Source organism: Rhynchophorus ferrugineus, unplaced genomic scaffold, assembly GCF_030347505.1.
Source record: "Rhynchophorus ferrugineus isolate W39M unplaced genomic scaffold, kcgeb_rfMv2 rfM1, whole genome shotgun sequence".
NCBI classification, from domain to species: Eukaryota; Metazoa; Arthropoda; class Insecta; order Coleoptera; family Curculionidae; genus Rhynchophorus; species Rhynchophorus ferrugineus.
This window is the reverse complement of record NW_027472580.1, coordinates 59298458-59319348: the sequence shown is the minus strand read 5'-3', so window position 1 is coordinate 59319348 and position 20891 is coordinate 59298458. Positions and strand designations below refer to the sequence as shown.

Below are 20891 nucleotides of genomic sequence, written 5' to 3'. Positions count from 1 at the left end.
TATATGTTAATAGTTTTATAGCCTTTTCTGATAGTTCTTTTAAAATTTTGCCAGTAATTAAGTCATAACCAGGAGCTTTTTTAATATTAATCTCTCTCATTATTGTATGTTTAACTTTTTTGGCCGTTAATTTCTCGTGCGGTAAATCCATTTGAAATGGCGAATCTAGAAAGCTAGTAATTTTATTTTCGTCATCTTTATGTAGCTGAGACTGGAAAGGTTTAAAAACATTTTTTAAGTGTTTTGAGAAAATGTCGGCCTTCTCTTTATTGCTTCTCGCCCAATTATTTTCGCTTGTTTTAATAGGTGGGTTATGCTGCTGGGATCTCCTAAGCTTTTTTGTTGCTTTCCACAACGAATAGTCTGTAGCCTCAGTTGATGTCAAGTTTTCTAGGTATTCTTGAATGCCTTGGTTTTGTTCAATTTGAATTAGATCTCTCAGCTCTTTTATGGCCCTATTGAATTTTCTTTTATTCTCTTCAGTCCTTTGCTGTTGCCAATTTCGTCGTAACTTTCTTTTTTCTGCTATCTTTTTCTGTATTGTACATGATATATGTGTATTTTTTCTTGGAAATGTTTCATTGTTGGGAGTCGCGGAATATGCTGCCTCCTGTATATTTTTTGTAAGATTTATTGCTGCTATTTCTATATCCATTTCAGTTTGTAACGGTAAGTTTAAAGAGATATTTTGGTCTAAGTTTTCTCTAAATGAGGGCCAGTTAGTTCTATTATTGCACAGAGAAGGGGGTTTATCTTTGATGGTAATTTTTGAAGAAATTGTTACTATTATTGGTGAACGATCAGAAGACAGGTCGAAACATGATTCTGCCTGACACTTTTTTGGATCAATATTTTTTGTAATACAGAAATCTATTGTATCTGGTTTTTTATTTCTGTCTGAAGGCCAATATGTTGGTTCACCAGTAGAGATATGTTGTAAGTTATCTTTCCTTATGGCTTTGAGCAGTTCTCTACCTTTTGAGGTTATTATTCTTGAACCCCACATTAAATGTTTTGCATTATAATCTCCTCCTGCTATAAATCTATTACCTAGCGTACTGAAGAATTCTTGAAATTGTTCTGCCTTGTTGTTATGTTTGGGTGGGCAATAAATCGCAGAAATTGTTAATGGTCCATGGGCTTCCTCTATGGTTATACTGGTGGCTTGCAGGTAGTCTTTGCGGAATTTTTCTTTTTCGAAATGCTTTATATCATCTCGAATTATTATGGCTGTACCTCCATGTGCTTTATCATCAGGGTGATTTGTATGATAAATCTTATATTTAGGAAATTTCAGATAATTCTTGTCTGTAAAGTGTGTTTCGGAAACCATCATAATGTCAATATTTTGTTCATTTACGAACATTTTTAGTTCCCTGGCGTGTTGTTGGAGTCCATTGGCATTCCAGACGGCGATTTTGTAGCTATTGGTTTCAGGCATTAGGCAAGTTTGCTTACGACGGTTGTGAGTAGACCAAGCATCGTACTCATTTGATCCATTAGTTTGGCCATCATATTTTCTAATTTTGAGATGTTGCTAGTTTCAGTAGGTTGAGATATTGTCTCTCGTTTTTGTGCTGAACCATTTTCAACTATTTGGGCATAAGTTATGTCTGGTTGACTTGTTCTGGTGGGTAGTGGTAGATTGGTAGTAGTGGATTGTTTTTGTTGATGCCTTTTTTCCCTTAAGGCAGGATAGAGTTTCTGCTGTAGTTGCTTGTGAACTGCGCAACCCTTGTAGTTCGCTGGATGATTTCCGTTACAGTTAACACATTTCACTTTTTCATCGCGAATTTTACGAGTACAATCTCCTGTCTTATGTTCTCCTGCACATTTTACGCATCTATATGATTTACGACAGTAAGTCTTTGTGTGCCCGTGCGCTTGACATCTTGTGCATTGTGGTATAATTCTTTTTATATGTGGTGGTTCGCATTTAATAATATTATTTTCCAATTTGGTGATTTCATACACCGCCTTATTATTTCCATTAGGTTTTATGTCTATATAAAACATAGGCAGAGGTTTTTTTGTCGTGTGATGTCGTATATTGTGAATATTTACGACCTCGTGGCCTTTTTCTGCTAGTGCTACCTTGATGGTGTTAAAGTCCGTCCCGTGATGTAATCCTTTTAATACGAATTTAAATGTTCTCTCGGATTTTGGCCTGAATGTATGGTATTGGGTGTTTCTTTCATCTAATTCTTTTATAAGAACTTTAAAGTGATCCGCTTCGAACAATTGGATTTTAATTGTTTCATAGCTCACTGTTTTAATTGTGTAGTTCGTAGTAATGGTTTTCAATAAGTCATGGATGTTTTTTATTATTCCTACCTTATAGACTGTTATTGGTGGTGGTTTGGGAACAACTTTTTCAGGGCTTGGTTGTATGTTCTCTTCAATTTCTTCCGACAGGTTGCTAAAACTGTTTTTTGTCTCTATCGGTTTCTGCAACCAATAGTCACTGATTCTTGTTTGTTTCCTCGCGATTTATTCTTCTGGACTTCTCAATCGTTTTTTGTTAATGACTGTAGTCCATTCTGATGGTGGAGTTTGCGTTATTGCTGTTTGTTCTAATCTTATATCAAAGTGTGCAGGTGATTTGGTTGAATCGCTATGGTTTGCCATTTTTTAATATTTTAATATTTTATTTAATTTACTTCCAGATGATAAAAAAAATAAAATAAATACATTGTTTATTTCACGCACTTCATTTTTCACTTACGTTATTTTAGCACTAGTTTTTTACTATAAATACTATAAACGAATTTCAAAAGGACTGTTGTAAAATAAGATGAAATAATTTTAAACACTAATAAAAATGAGATGCAGTCCTTTTGTCTGGTCACGTAAACACGTATTCACTACACTTTAGGTCCACTGAGAGACGGATAGCCGCATCTGTTATGCGTTTTTAACACTCAATTAAGTAACCGTAATAAAATACTGGGTTTTTTTAAAGAACGGTATCTTTTTATAGCTTGGACCGTATTGAAAATACGTCTTCACCCTACGAAGGTTGGAACAGAACTGACATGAAATGGAAAAACTATTATTTCATGTAATTATATCCATCTATTCTAACAGCTACTTAAAATTCGCCTTTTAACCATCTATTGGTGATTATAATATATGTAAGCACCTAATATACGATTTTGATTTTATAACTATAGACATAATTTAAGGCATATGCTCCAATTATTAGAAATTATTATGATCTTCAAGCCAGTTATACAGTCATATTTGTAGTTTATTTAAGCTTGTTTAAGTTTAATAATTAAAAATTTTAATTTCCACAAATCTGTTAAAAATTTCTTAAATCTAATTACTGCTATTAATTACATGTTATGTGAGTATATATTAAATGATTTATATATTGTTTTATGTTAGAAGTATTTTTGAAGTGTTATGAGCCCTATTCTTGAAATTTTAGTGAGCACACTGAGCGATTTCAATGTAATTAAAATGTTTTTTATTTTTACTATTAATTTGTTGACCGCTAATCATTCAAAATATCTAAAATTTGCGTATTTTGGATGAAAGGATACAAATTGTAGGATGTGAAATCTAAATACTCATGCTATATCGAAGAGATAATTTCTTCCCTTCTCACCAGCAAAGATCCATTCTTTAGATTTTTTTTATTATGGCATGGCATAGCTAACTTTGCTTGCCTTATTAAGACCAGCTCCTTTTCTATGTACAATTAAGTTGCAATATCAGTTAAAATTCTATATACCCACCCTCATGACTTCTACACAGCTGTCGATTGAACAACTATAAGAACAATTTTTTATTTATGCTAGATCATATTAGTGTTTTAGTATAGAACCACTGCCTATTTAACAATTCCTTCTTGCAACTGAAAGTGTTTTTATATGTATGTATTATATGTATAAAGTGATATTATACCCAGTATCTACAGTTTCTATTGTTATTTTCTAAATGAAAATAAGTTTCGCCACTGAATTTTATGTTATTTAATCTGCACTGGCTATGAATTTTAGCGTGCTTGTCAATATCAAGAGCAATCTATTGTCAAAATAGTAAAAATTTTCTTTATACCGAGACACACACTTAGTTTTTTACCGTTGACGGGTATTATGTCACTGTTGAAAAATATAGCGTCGCTTTATAAGTAGTTTGCTCAGTATTTAAGTTGTAACAACAAGCCATTTTATAAGTAGACGCCTTCTGTCTCTAGAATAATTATCTATATCGAAATCGATAATTATCGAAAAAACTGCCAGTTACATATAACAGTGACGCTTAGCTTACTATAGGGGTAAAAAACGTCGTGTGCATATCGGCCCTTAAAACTTGAATTAGTTGAAGTGCCGATTTAAAATTACCTAAAATATCGCAACTGTTGACGTAGTGAAGAGTTTAAATCCACAATAGTTGAATTTCGCCACAGTAACTAGACGATCCTTTTTTAGTTACAAATAGGTGGCTGGACTTACAGGTGATTCAATAAGTATAGAACCCGTTTCAACGAAGTGTTTCATCCATTTTATTTAACTAATTAACACTGTGTGTATTGTGGGCGAATATGGTACTGAGAACAAAAAATCCGAATTTTCAGAACAACAAAGCTTTACGTTGGTCAAGATACATTCCCAATACCGTGTATTAGCTTATCGCCTAATATAAATTTACTATATTGAAATTAATCCTGTAGTTGCAGGTTTAGAGAATAAGAGTATTCTCTAAACTACCTTTTTCTATTGTCTTCTACCTTCCTCTGTTACCTACCTATCACGTTCTACCGATTATCTATGAAAAATAATTTATTAATGTAAATTAAGTGTGCGTTTTAATTAATTAAGCGATTCGTTTGGCAGTTGTCTTAATTACATTTTGCTTCAATAGCTCCATGAATTTGTTCATTATTATGCATTATTTCACTTTATGACTAAATTTGTACTAGTTTTTGGTTAAGATTTGCGACTCACCTGAGACCTTAGAAGCTTTCCTTCTCCTATGATAAATCAAGATCTAGAGTTAATAGTGCTCATGTAGTGCTAATAGTGTTTTCAAAACAAGAGACGTTGCGCATTATAATACAAACAAAATACTATAAAATTAATAATCACTGCAAGAGTTGTATCTATATATTAATCGGCTTAATGAAAGCTTCGTTTGTTTTTTTGAGTTTGAAATAAATTTAAAAAATATATTTAAACAAATATCATCGGCTCTGTCTAATATGCTGTCAGCTCCAACTCTTATACGGTAGAAATTCTTAAATTTTACATTAGAAATGATGTTAAAAAGGAAATTTAGTGGTTAAATGAAGTTATTTAATTTTAAGCAGTGTTATTTAGAAATTTGTGTTGTACGTTGTACACTTATATTTGATGCTCTTAAGTTGTTACAGTTTTGAAAATAATCTAAACTTTGATATTTTGTTATAATGTTCGGTGGGGTAGTAATTTACGCTTATTAATATTTTGTTGATTATTGAAAGTTATTGGAAATTAGATTTAATTAAATGCAATTTAAAAAAATTTAGTGAGTGTTAATTCTTGAGATAGTTTGCATATATTTTAGTTTATGTTAATATACAGATAATTATTATTTTAATTAATGTTGTGTATGTTATGTAAAATACTGCAAAAACAAGTTTTAGTAAAATATCATTTCTGAACTAATCCTTTTACTCTATTGTCAGAGAAACATGAATTTAATACATTGTGGTCGAATTTCGGCCACAGCGCGATCAATAGTTATAGATTATAGCCTTCAAACGGGTAAATTACGCGGTAGGGTGAGTTAACAAGTGGCAATATCAATTCAAAAAACTCAATTTCTCATAAATTCAAAATATAGTATAATATTGTAAAGAACACATTAACCATATGAGATTGGGAATGAAAATATTAAATACTCAAATTGAAAATATTTGCCTTAAAATAAAACACAGACAGCAAGAATACCACAAATGAAATAACGAGATCCGTCAGTTCCGAACGTCTCAAATTGATATGCAATTTTGTCACCAGGGCGTTGTGATTCCGTCGATGGGGACGTTCTCTGCCGTCCTTGTCGGTTACGGAGCCTTATTCGATTATTTTAAAGCGGCTTTGATTTCGAATTCTACCAATTACGCCATTCTCTTTGCCGTTTATTGCCAACGACTTTTCGCAACAAGAAGGTATTTCATTATTCATTTAGCCATGGCGGATTTCGAGCCAGGATTGAAGGAATGCCGCCTTAATGGCAATATAATTACTTTTAATAATCGACGTTTCCACTTATTCATTTATAAGTTTGTATTTTGCGAGCTGTTCTCGTTTCTAACGAATCGAGCCATTTTTTAAATACGTTTCCATTCTAACTGTATTTCCTTTATGACTTATTTGAAGAGAATTTGTAAAATTTTATGTTTCTAGGACTTTGCAGGAGTTATTGAATTTGTAGGAATGTTCGTCTGGTCGGTCAGAATGTGTGGCTATCGATGCGATTGTTTGTCCGAACATTCACTACTATTTTGTGGCAGGAATTCGCACGAGAACTGAAAACTCTGATTGAAGAAATACTTGTTTGTTTATTTCGATTTAACTTGATACATGTGGTCAATGGGATAATGGATAGGATTTATGATATATAAAGGAAGTACAGTAGCGCTGTGGAAATGGTACTGTTACAAGGGGGTAGAAAAAAGAAAACTGAGCGAGACGTCATCGTGGTGGTCTTTTATAGCCGGGAATCGCATGGTACCAATCCACCAGCGTTGCGAACCTTTGAACTTGCTGTAGGTGAAAGCCTGGTGACCTAAAAGGTTGTAGCGGTCGTTACAAATTATAAAATGGTTTTGTATTGCTTGAACTATTAGGTGCAAGACATTTTTAAATAAACAAATCATTATAACATGTTACATGTTATAAAATAATATATATTTTATTTGTAAGGTACAACTTTATTACAAGATTACTTAAATTACTCTTATTTTTTAGTATAAGGTGTCCTGGGGGAAACTTCCAAATTCAAAGTGATATCAATTGATCTTGGATTGGTAGAATGTACACAAATTTGAAAAATATATTTTCGATAAAATGCGTTTGAAAGTTAGAATAACAGTAGAGGTAAGTTTACGGTAGTAAATAATTCATTTAAGCAACTTACTAATTAATCAGCTATCTCACCACCATATTGCAGACCTTCATCAGCTTCAGGTGTCATTTTCGACTTGCTGCTGTTCAATTTAAACTTGCTTCTTTACTGTTCAGAGAGCTGCGTCGATTTTGGCGGATTATGTGTTGATTATCATCTTCTAGGGTATAATTGAAGCTGCTACCAACGCTAAAATTAAGGTCGTCCAGAATGGTTAAAGTAATGGTAGTTCCTTCATTAAATAGGCACGCAGCCGAATGTGCCTACATTTTGTGTATGACTGCGTAAATATCTCTCTAGCAAATCATCTCTCGATAAATCTTTATATATAGGTAAGATTGTCTCTCGAATATTCCGTATTCACCACTTCTACTACGTCACGCGCTCAACCTATTAGCCCGGAGGACCCTCATTGAAACGCTTATAACTATTAAACGTTTTAGAATTTTACTTTTAAATTTTCAAAGTATATTCTTGAATATTTGTGAAAATTATTTTGAAGCCTCTATACTTTTGTTCTCCTATATATGCTCTGATGTTATCAGTCCCAAGCACCAAAAATGAAATAACATATATAATATCATGTAATTTATTCCTCCGATAAGTCTCGACAATATATCTTTACTAAAGAATAGGACTTATTAATAAAAGGGTCTCTACTATTATATATCTAATATATCAACGCTCAGTTGCCCGTCGAAGCTTCTCTTGGTGGTATGAATCCGATTTGTAGCATATATTTCCTTATTTTGGATAGAAAATGTATATGTCCAAAAATGTGTCAAAAATGTCTAATAAAGTCTCATAAGAACATTTATGAGTTAAAACGACTACTACACGATTAATTACACGATTGAAGTGTAATCTGTCATGGTGATTTGACATCAGTGAGTGAACAACAGAATAATAGAGATAATAAATATTTCTATAATAAATAAAAAATATATAATATATCAGAAATAATAAATGATGCTTCAGTGAGTTATATATTGCACAACTTGAGCTCGTAATGAGAAGCAGAATAAAAAGAAAGGCAGCGAACATTTTGCCGAAACGCCAGCAAAATATCAATTTTTTTTTAAGAACCACACCTATATTGAAGCCCGGAATACAACTGCACAAGAACCTCACAAAAACTACAACAGGCAAGTGACAATATAAATAATTAGACACAAGCTAGGAAAATAAGAATTAATGAAAGTAAACCTGTACGAAAGTACAGAGTTCAATTATGGGGATGTCCTGCAAAGAGTAATATAAATAAAATACAATTTTTTCGGAACGAAGTCCTAAGAGCATTTGTGGGCGCACCCAAATACTATAGGACTGATTACCTACAGCGAGACCTTCAGATATCAAGAGAGTCAGTTAGTCAGTCAAGAAATCAAGAGAATTGCAAGGGGGCATGAGGAGAGACTCCATTCTTATGAGATTTGTATTGCAGCTTTTGGATACCACCAGAACAGGACACAGACTCAAAAGAATCAAACCATGTGATCTTGTGTAGTGTTGTGTAATGAGGTGCATATAATAAAAAATACAGCAGTGACATGAATAAATATTATTTCACCAGAGGACAGGAGATAGGGCCGATGGATCCTCCTAGTTATATACCTAGATCTAAGTTATCATAAATACAAATTGTAGATTAGACGGAAACGACTAGTAACAATGTAATAATTAAATACTACTAATAATAAAAAAGATTGCCAACAAAAATTTAGATAAAGTATTAAAAAATAGATAAATAATGCAAACATAAATAGAGAAACACATAAAATATAATATAGAATATACAGCCAAAACTAAAAATAAGAATAGTTTTTTAAATCTATTAATAAAACGATTATTTTTCATAAATATTGTCACTCTTTCTGCTCGTTCTGTTATGTGGTTAAATTCAATAAGTGGTAATGAAGATATGTAAAGTAAAGGTCCGATAAACACCAAGCACAATATATATTTCTCTTAGAGATATAGCCAGTAAAGGATCATTCCAGTTGTTGTGTGCTATAATGACTCCCATTATCATACTTGCTTACTATGTATTTTAAATAATGAAATTTATATATAAATGTTTTAAATGAGAGTGTCCATACAATATTTTTTTAAAAATTAATGTGTTCTTACTACTCGTTCCCTATTAATCTATAACTAGATCTAATAACCTAAAAACTAGGTATATTTAAATCTAGAACACCTCGATTCTGCAATAATGATGCTGATGTAATATATTCAGATAATCTGAAGATCTTTTTCAATTTATCAGAAGTGACTTCAATATATCAGAGTTGAAGATATCTATCGTCCTGCAAGAAGTTGTTTATTAGCTCGGAAATAATAGAGCTTTTTACCTTTCTATATATATATATATATATATCATATACAGCATAGACAGTTTTTATGGTGTTAGCAAACAATACAACCCTATTTGATAACGTTTTCTTGACTTTGTCAACTTCTAAAGCTTTTCTTTTCAATGTGAAAACCAGTGTATATATTTACGAAAGTCACTGAAAATAAGAATCATAAGCGTTGCACATTGGGCATTTAATTTTATATGCCTACACTTCAACGATTTGGTTGAATGCTTGCTTGTATTTTGTATTTTCTTTGTTATTGACTACTCTCTGCTGCCTCATTTATTTTATTTTCGTAAAAATACACTAAATATTTATTATCACTCCTATCAAATACTGGATCTATTATCGTTTTCTTCTGTGCAGACGGAGTAAGTAAGGTACAATATTAGTGGTATTACTAATTTTTTTATTGTATAGCTAATTGAATATTTCTCTGCATCTCGTTTGGTAGATTTAGTGAGCTGTTCAACTTCCTAAGGCATTCGTATATTGAGAAAATCGCGTTTCAATGTAGTTTTTTGCATATTGGCAGCGCATTCACCTCATAATCTTTTAAATCAATATTTTGCATTTGCCTAACATTTTGATTGCCTGTAGTTTATAGAACTAATGAATATTGCCAGTTTATATAATTTCGTTCATTTATTCCTCTATCTTTTGTTTCGTCAGATATCCAGGCAGTTCAATATAGGGCCGATAGATACTATATAATGATAAATAAATATTCAACAATACCTTTAGATATTTTATTCTTCAGTAAATAAAAACTCCGGTATTTGTCTTCACATTGGATTGCTTGTTGATGATGTAGATTTTCCAAGTACTATACCCACTATTTTTTACACTTTGGTCGTTGGAGACTCATTTACACTATTACATTGACAAGATAGTGATCAGATCAGAATCGATTATGTCGTTGCCCTGGTATTAATTGATGGTATCTAACATTCAGCGTCGTATTGTTCCAATGGGTCAGTTTGTTATATTTAATTCGATAACATGCTTTTGTCCATTGTTCCATTCGTACATTTCATGCTCCAATGCAAAGCTTACTTTTTGTTCATATTGTATATCCTAAATTCGGTACCAATTATATCTCTCTATAATTGGTAACGTGACTACCCCCTTCTTTGTGCTCTCACACATCAACATCATTATATTGTCTTGGATTTATCTTTGATAACATTAAAATGATGTATAACAAAATGATATGTAGTAAAAAGCATTGTAGGCAATTTGATTCATATATAATTAGCTAAGTTAAATAGAAAGCAAAGTAATTTATATTTTAATTATATATTTTAAAGTATAATAAAGAGACACACGAAAAATGGATTTAAAACTAAAATTATTTTTTAATGTCAATTCTAAAAGCGTATTTAAAATTTTCATTTCTTAAAATAAGCAAGACTAAAACAATTTGCGGTCGACATCCGAATCGAATTAAAACATAGCCCAAGACGGGAATTCGTTCTCGTCTAAAAATTATAAGTTTTTAATAAGATTTTCGGTTCGTAATTTATCCCTGATGAGGATTTTTGGATTATTTCGATTTAATCCGCAACTTAATTACGAAACGAAACTTGTTCTCGGAATTTTCGGTCTCATTTCTATTCATTTTCTAATTAGCCAGTCTGAATAAAATTGTTTTTAAATGATTTAGGAACTTTTAATCAACGCGTAATTATTAAAATGATATCTCGTTCGTTTAATTATATTTTAATAATTATAAATATTAATATATATATATATATATATATATATATATATATATATATATATATATATATATATAATATATATGTAGTAAACTAGTATGATAATGCAAGTCATTATAACACACAACTGGAATGATCCTTTACTGGCTAAATCTCTAAGAGAAATATATATCGTGCTTGGTGTTTATCGGACCTTTACTTTACATATCTTCATTCATCACTTCATCACAATTTTTTATTTAAAAAACACGTGATGAGCACAGTACAACTTATCTAAGTAAAAAGCGCAATTATTTCCGAACTAGTAAACAACTTCTAGGGGGACGGTTTCTTCATCTCTGATATATTGAAGTCACTTCTGATAAATTAAAAAAGATCTTTAGATGGTTATCTTCTGTATCTCCGTGAGGTTGGTCTGTAATAAAGAATTTAATTTAATTTTTTGAATTACCTATTTTTATTATTAGTGTTTTTATATTACTTATTTAGAGCAACATTACAACAACAATTATCCGTACATAGTAAGTTGCTGCAGTATAAGCAGATAATAAAAACTATAGGGAACTATGGAACACAGTTATAGGAATATTCTGCAAGAAGCAATATCAACATAATACAAGTATTTAAGACGAAAGTTCTGAGAAATATGTGGATGCTCCAGATATTATTGGAACAAGTACTTACACCGGCACCTTTGGATACCAACTGTTATAGAGGATATTAAAAGATTCGCAGCAAGACATAAGCAAACTTATAAATTCCACACCCATGTAAACACCGAAGTGTTGCAACTCTTGGATAATACTGAACTAGGACACAGGCTCAAGAGAAACAAACCGTGTGGTCTTGTGTAGTTATGTCATGTAGTATACTAAATAGTAAACACACTGAAAAGTGGCACTAACTTCTTTTTTTTTAAAGAATAAGTAAGGGTCAATGGATCTTCCCAAATAAATACCTAGGTTTAAGTCACTGTAGAGACAAATTTAAGTCAGCAGCGACTACTAGTAATATATAGGCGGGAGCAAAAGCACCGCTACCATTTGGATTGCGCGCCATCTTGGTTATGTGACCTTTAGCTCAGTTTCGCTTTGATCATTATATTTTGTAGACGTCCACATTTTATTATGGATAAATATACGCCACAAGAACGAGCAGAAATACTGACAATATATATTAAAAATAATCGTTGTATTAATATATTAAAAACTATTCTTATTTTTAGTTTTCGCTGTATAATCTATATTATATTTTATGTATTTCTTTGTTTATATTTGCATTATTTATCTATTTTTTAATACTTTATCTAAATTTTTGTTGGCAATTTTTTTTTAAATTATTATGTGTTATGTGTTTATTTGTTATGTGTTTCTTTGTTTATATTTGCATTATTTATCTATTTTTTAATACTTTATCTAAATTTTTGTTGGCAATTTTTTTTAAAATTATTATTATTTAATTATTGCATTGTTACTAGTCGTTTCCGTCTAAAATACAATTTGTGTTTATGATAACTTAGATCTAAGTATATAACTAGGAGGGCCCATCGGCCCTATCTCAGTCTCAGGTGAAATAATATTTATACATGTCGCTGGTGGTACTCAAAAGCGGCAATACTTCAATATTCTCATGAGAATGGAGTCTTTCTTCATGCCCCCTTGCAATTCTCTTGATTTCTTGACTGACTGTGGATATCTGAAGGTCGCGATGTAGATAATCAGTCCTATAGTATTTGGGTGCGCTCACAAAACCTCTCAAGAGTTTGTTCTGAAAAATTTGTATTTTATTTAGGTTACTCTTTGCAGAACATCCCCATAATTGAACTCCGTATGTCCATATAGGTTTCACTATTTGCTTATATAATAGCAATTTATTACGTACAGATAATTGTGATTTTCTTCCAATTAGCCAGTACATTTTCCTATAATTCAATGATATTTAGCGTTGTTGCTATATGGAATGATAGTATCATTTAATGTTATATATATATATATATATATATATATATATATATATATAATTATTTATATAATTGTTCAATGAGTTCGCTATCATCTATTTGTCTATACAGAGCTAAAAATTCAGCACTATTTTAATGGTCAAAAAACTTGGGTCTCATTGTCATTTTTTCTCCTGTCTTACTTGTCTCAAGTGCTTCAACTCATGTACTTGCTTTTATCCTGGATATAAGAGTAGCAGGCTATCAGTAATCATTAATTCTGAACGAATATAGTTCTGTAAGAATTTCAAAAGCCTAAACAGCTGTTATGTTATAACACCCGACGCTATCATGAGCGAACATCCAATCAATCAGGAAATTTGTAGCATTCTTTTTGAATACTTATCGCATAATTGCAGCAGTGGAGAGACGACATCCATAGCAGCTAATATCAAGAAGTTAAATTATGATAAGAAAACCAAGATTGTCGATATTGGAAAAATAAGTCAGACCAACTTAAATCCAAAGATTTGTTTACAGAAAATAAAAAAATCATGTTTTATATTCTCGGCTCTTCTCACACGGCTTTTATGAAATGAATGAGTGACAGCTTTTTGGCAAACCACACTCGTGATAAGCTGAAAAAAACTCTGTTTCAAACAAATACAGAGCACCATGAATTTAAAAAAGGCGTTACATAATTTAACTGCACTAAGTGAGATTGCGTGAATATAAAACTTCGAAGTACTACCCGGACGTTGAAGAGACAAAGAACCGTTGAATTAGTATAGTTAAACTAATTAAATTAATTTGGCTTAGCATATGTTATTAAACAAAATTTGACTATGAAATTTTAGATATGAATTTTAAGAACAAAATTAAAGAAGAACTACTAGATAGTGTAATCTAGTTCTCAAATGCGATGCTTAAAGCATCTTCATGATTCTCTCCTAGATATTAGAATTGTTAAATTTAAATAAATACATTCGACAATCAGTACACAGTTGAGAAATTTTTTAAAATCTTTGTTCGCCGATTTCTCCGTCAATTGTGGGCCGATTTTCAAAACAAAGCCGACTCTAAAGTTATTGTTCTTAGAGTTTGGATATAATCTACTAAAAATATATTTTAAATTCCAAATTACTGCTACCGTCTCTTAGATAATTATTGGATTTAACTTACCTATTTAACTTAACCCGCTAGCTGAAGAAGTGGCGGATTCATTTACACTTCTGATTCTCTCCACTTTTTATTAAATTTTTAGGGAATGTTTTATATAAACAGTCGTCATATAGAGTTATCTACAAATCTTCTAAAACCATACATATATAGAATACCTGTATTTTAAAGATTGTACATTCTAAAAATATGTTTGTTACGCCACTTCAACAAATAAATTACTCAGAATTAGTTTTAAAGAATTTATATATATATATATATATATATATATATATATATATATATATATATATATATATATATATATATGTTATAATATAATATAGGCATTAATGAATTCGGTTGCTAAAATGGAAACAAGTTGCTATATTATAAAATATTTAGTTTTTAAAATGTCCGTCCAAAAATTTTCGTCAGATTTAAATTTTCAAATTTCAATATTTTATTAACGTATTAAATATAGATCGTCGATAAAAAGAGAATATTGTTGCAAAACTGATTTGGAAAATTTACTAAATAAAAATATTTACGAAATATATTCATTAAATGCATGTGCGAATATTTTTTTGGCCCCAAGCAACTTTATATCAGGGAAATTATTTTATCTTGGATTATCTTTTGTGTCAACTGATACTATAATTATTTATCCAAAATTGTATTATATCTGAAATATATGTATAAAAATGTGTTATTATAAAATTTTATTTTTGAATGTACACTAACTATGTAAACTCTACCTATATAATAGTATGACTTGGTGAGGGTGCTATACAAGCTACATGTGTACATGAAATGAGTACAGTCGTAACGATGTTCAAATTCCCGATATATAATATCAATATCAAAACGATTTTTTTTCATTTGGTCCTATGTTATGGGCAATTTTGATTATATGGTTTTTTTTTTCTATAATTTTGGTTTATTAATTGTTTTATAATTGCAATTGCAGGCTGTATATATACGAAAAGAAGTGTCGGCTTGTTGGAATGACTATAATAATAGTTCAATATAATACAGTATAATTCCCTTTTAATATAATTCTAATCTAATATATTAAAGCACATCATGTGTTAGATCACTTCAGTCATTAAACCAAATCAATGTTAAAAAAAAGTAACTAAAAGTCAGTTACTTTTAGCAGTAAATATAGATATCTGACGAATAAATCAGGTTAACTAAGTAATTATTTATAAATCTGTTGCAAATTATTTAAATTATTATATTTTGAAAAGTATGTGTTCTCGTTATATATCGTTATTCCTTTTCAAAAATAACTTGTTTTTTTATTCAATTTATATGGATTTTTTGATGCATGTTGATTTATAATTTTTTGGACCTACTGTTATTGTTTAATCCAAGCGCTATTAATATTCTCTATACAGTCCATTTCTCATTTCATTCTTTGTTTATAAATTATTTCAAGTTGACAAGAAAAAATTACATATTAAGTTCTTTATAGAATAGTCGGTTCTTTTAATAATTAATGCTTGTAAGGTGTTCGTTTAATGGTGTTCCCATAAGCCATGAAGTCCAAAACATGTATTAGCACCAGTATGGTTTTGTAAGATTAATTAATGGATAATGAAAGATTAAAGAATATTTAAACTTTGGAGTAGTAGATTTGTTAAAAGTGTAACAACAATATATTTCAATTATGTCATACATTATTTCTTCAGCTTGGAGTATTGATATTAAATTTACTACTAGTTCAAATTAAACACTTATGAAAAATTGCCGGCTTTATGAAAGAAAATCTCGTTTTCCGTCACGCGTAACAATAACGTACCTGTTTCTACAAAAACTAAAAAAGAACTTTCTAAAAGAACTATCGCTATGCATCCCTCTACTAATGGTTTCTCTAGGTAAACACAATGTAAAAATTATTCTCGTGGTAAATATGTTCATGTAACAAAGAAGTAATAGTTGACCTAGAGGGATATTTTGTAAACTTTTCGGGATTCCGCTACAGTGATAAAGTTTATTAATTACAATCCCTGGAATTAGTGTATTATTTTAAGCAATTTATGGATTCTATACCGAAAGAACGATGTATCTCCATAAGAAGTGAAACGCTGCTCAGACATAACACGACTCCATATATATGTCCGAACAAGCAATAATTGGAAAGAGTATGGTTTGGAGAATACGGTGGGTGGGATATCACTTCTCATTTTACTGTTTTCAAGTATATCCTCAGTCGGTATTGCAACATATAGTTGAGCGTTGTCACGGTTAAGAATAAGATTGTTGCGTATTTGCTTGTATTCCGCTTGTTTTCGCGCAGTGCTCGTCTTAAATGCATGAATAGTAGTCAATATTGATCCCCATTGATGATTTCATATTATGTTCATATGCCTTCATATCCTCTCCATAAAAATCCAACATTCTCTTGTCCTCTATGTCAAAGTCACCATTTTTAAAATGCTCATTTGGAATTAATCGAGAGTGGTTGCCATATCTTCACAGAGCATTCGACGACCTTTAGCCGCTTTTTTCTTTAAATTCAAAGTAAAAAAGCAACTTCCCGCAAATGCCGTCCATTCGGTATAAATTCAGATATTTTCAACGCACTTTGTCTTTAGATTTCGACGAAATGAATTAGAATACTGAATAGAACGATACATACTGAAAATTGAAGCATATTAATACTTTAATACTTTAAATTCAAAGTAAAAAGCAAAACTTCCCGCAAATGCGATCTATTCGGTACAAATTTAGACATTTTCAACGCACTTTGTCTTTAGATTTCGACGAAATGAATTAGGATAGTGAATAGAACGATACATACTGAAAATTGAAGCATATTAATGAGGCTTCAACATGAGTCGGTTTCAGATATATCCGATGCGATTAATGTCTGGTAACATTCCTTATTTAAATTCTTTAAAATTGTGAGTCTGTTACATTAAAAATATCTAAGTTTTTTTTGGCAGTTAGTGCAGATAATATTGGCATGTTAATGTTTATTTGGTATTATTATTTCAGTTCTGTTTTAACTTAGTTTTGCTCCTTCAGTTTAAGTTTTCTTTACCAAACCGAAAAAAACCTCCCTCCATACAGGAATATCGAGTTTCAATATGTAACGATTTTAGCAGCAACAAAAAACTTCCATATCATTTGTATCCTCATGAAAAGTCCATCTATATTTGAAACGGACGGTTTTTAAAAAGGGTTAGTTACGACTTCATTACCTGCATTCTTCCGTCCGTTCTAATCACACGCCCACGACACAAAACACCCCTCATAATTACCACTGAATAATAAAAATCGCATAAAACGAAAGAAAAGCGGCCCAGAACAAATCTGCGCCCCGGAATAAACCTCCTCCGCCCGACAGCCCCCCTCGCCAGCAACTCGCGCGCCCGTCCGTCGATGCCCCCCTCCCGAGCCGCTCGGTCCCGCCATCCTTCTTGCTTAGGCGGACAAACAAATCTATTAAACCCATCTCGCTTTAATCCGACTCGTAAAAAAAGTGTTTAGTGTTTAGCCATAAACTGTATCGGTATCCCCCCACTATTAAGAAAGAGATCCGGTTTACCGGAAGAGAATTGGCGTCGAGGCTCTTTTTCCGGGCAACGGCGATCGGCGAAGCGCCTTCTCTGTCGTCGAGATCGTGGCCACGCCCCCCCGACGGCTCCGGGTTGATGGGGGCGCGCAGGAGCGACGCGAGTCTTCCTACGGCCCACCCATAGCAACGTGTATCGTTTGGCGATCGTCTTTCGCGAGATAAAAGCTGATCGACGTTCGTGGCCTGCGAAAGCTCAGCTACGGATCACGCGTCTCTCGGTTCTGCGGTTCGACGGTTGTTTTTTTTTGTTTTCCCTTTTCCTCTTGTTTTTGTTTTTGGTTCTTTGATCGTTTTCGGACAGTTCGTTTTCCTCGAGGTCGGCGATGTCTGTTTGAGACAAGGTGATTCTTTGGAAGTTCTCATTTTATTTTACACTTATTTTTTGGTTCGGTCTCTTGTTCCTGAACACCGTTGGGGGTTTCCCCCATTGCCAGCATCACGATTTTTGGGGACGGTCATAAAGTGAGTAAAATTTCAATTATAATTATATATTATAACAATATATATTTAGTCAATAAAGTAATAAAACCAATACAGTTTTAAAAATCATAACATTATACTTCCAAATCAATAACAAGAATAATAATAGTGAATCAATAAATAAATATATTATTGGAAAATTAAATGAATGGTTATTATAACACGAAATTAAAAATATATTTTCTCATTTATTAATTATTATAAATATTTACATATTTTATAAAATAATTTCAATTATTAAATAATCAACAAAACTTTAATCGTCATTATTCCAATACAATTTTATTTAATGAAAGGTTGGAAGTTAAAAAATCTCTTTAACGCTGAGCAATTGAATTTGCGTTAATTCGCACCACACTATACAGGATGTTCTTATTAGCTGTATGTGGCATATCAACAAAACCTAATTGTGACAAGGTTATTAAACTAATACCCAACAAAACACTTATGTAATCAAAATAAACACCGGCAGTTTTCATTATGGTGTCACTTAAAAAAAGGCATAGTAAAGAGATAGACCATCATCAAACTTTTCTGCAATATAAGTAGATAATTAACTGAATATTATTAAGTAGACGCTTTAACAAATCAACTAAACATATTTTGATATTCGTTACGTATTAATAGATTTTAATTACATTTCAACAATATTTATTAATTAAATAACGCGTATAGTAAATACAATACATACATTATTGTTAAAATTATTTGCATTTAGTTTGTAAGATATCAGAAGTAATACATGTTTGAAATTTGAATTATTCTTTAGTTAATTTAAATGATTTTACAAATTAAACTATATTATAATACCATAGTTATATATAACGTATTTAATTAATCAACTGCAATATATGAATCACAATTTATAATATGTTAATAGTCAACAATTCGTGTTGAATTGCACATTAGTTCGACTTGAGATCATCACAATCGTGACCATTTTAAATCGAATTATCCAGATGGTTGAATATTGAATGACACGAGTATAAGGGTGAACTTATATAAATACGATTTGGGTGGGAAAGCATGTATGAATAGATCTTGTAGGCTTGTTTAGCGACCCTTAATAAAAAGTTCTATTTGGATCGGAGTTCACGGAACTGAATATCGGTTATTAATTTGTTCTTTCTTTTAATCTGGGCTATCTTAGATAAAATTGTACATATTAATGAAACTGAAATATATTATTGAAATTGTATAAAACATATTACAAATTTTATCAAGTATGTGTACATGTATACAAATAAGTCTCTTACGTTTGATATAAGAAGACATCATGGGTATTAGGTGTTTTGTATCAGTATCATATATTTGTTCTCTACTTCTATTCAAACTTTGGGACAAGTGAGGGTTATTTGAGGGGAACTTTCATTTTATTTCTTCTATCTGAAGTAACCCGCAGATGATTGTACATATGACACTGAATTAAGTGAAATGAATAAATAAGCCATGAGTAACCACTCGGTTGCTTTTGGCTTATTTCAGGTGCTTAAGGGCAGTGAATTTAATCAGGTTCCATAAACCGTAGTGCAATACTAAAAGGGTATGAAGACGTGCTATTGATGCTTCAAATCGAACTAAGTTATCAGAGAATAACTAAAAATTACATATAGTGCGTCAAATACTGAGTACATATTGTTTTGAGTTAAATCTGGGAAATCCGCCGAAAATCTACATAGAAACCGCTACTCCATATGTCGTATCTACCTGGCTTTTTCTTCTTAATTCTTGCGATCAAACTCTTATGACCTGGATGAGCCAAACATTATCTTATTTACCTTTAATTAATTAAACTTAAGTGAATAATTAGTTCAATATTTTTATAGTTGAACGATATAATCAATTTAATTATAGATATGTAAATTATATATATTAAATAAACAAAATGATGTTTAGTGGCATTCAAGGGATTCTGATAGACAGTACATTTTATCAAATTCAATAACAGTATATTTGAATAGTTTTGTAGCCAAAAAGTATTGACACCAATTGAAATTTTTATGTTCATATATCTATGCCAATGTAGAATGTTGCAGTTGATTTTTTTTATACACATGAGGAGAAATTTTTAATACTGATTACTATAACAAAAGTAAAATATGAAAGAAAAAAAAAACAAAACAAAAGATGTGCCATGCGTATAGATTTAACACATTAATGATTGCTTCATTGAGAATGTGCACCTTCATTTATACGAAGAGATTAAAGTTGATTTAAAGATGTGTTTTTTCTTTTATGGTCAGTAATTCATAATCCATTTAGATTTACTAAGATTACTCCAAATTATATTAAATGCATATAAAAATGGAATCGAAGCTATTGCCAGAACAACACATTATATATAACAAAGCACGATACTTTTGGATAAAATAAAATATTATGAGCTTGCATTTACATTAGCTATATATATTTGTGCTATATCTATAATGTGAAGTATCACTCTAAACAATTTTTAAATTCACTAGTCACTGAATGAAAACTAGATCTTCTATGATAATTAAGGGCGCTATAAGCCATAGGCATGACTA

The 20891-nt window shown here is 31.1% G+C and overlaps 1 protein-coding gene across 2 annotated transcripts in view; it reads left to right on the top strand.

Moving 5' to 3' along the window:
• Positions 1-18204: 18204 nt before the first annotated feature.
• Positions 18205-20891, top strand: part of Drgx (Dorsal root ganglia homeobox) — a 130825-nt gene continuing 128138 nt past the window's right edge. For both annotated transcript variants that reach the window (XM_076408734.1, XM_076408727.1), the window contains exon 1: positions 18205-18345. The gene's annotated coding sequence lies outside the window, so the exon portion shown is untranslated. The remainder of the gene's footprint in view (positions 18346-20891) is intronic.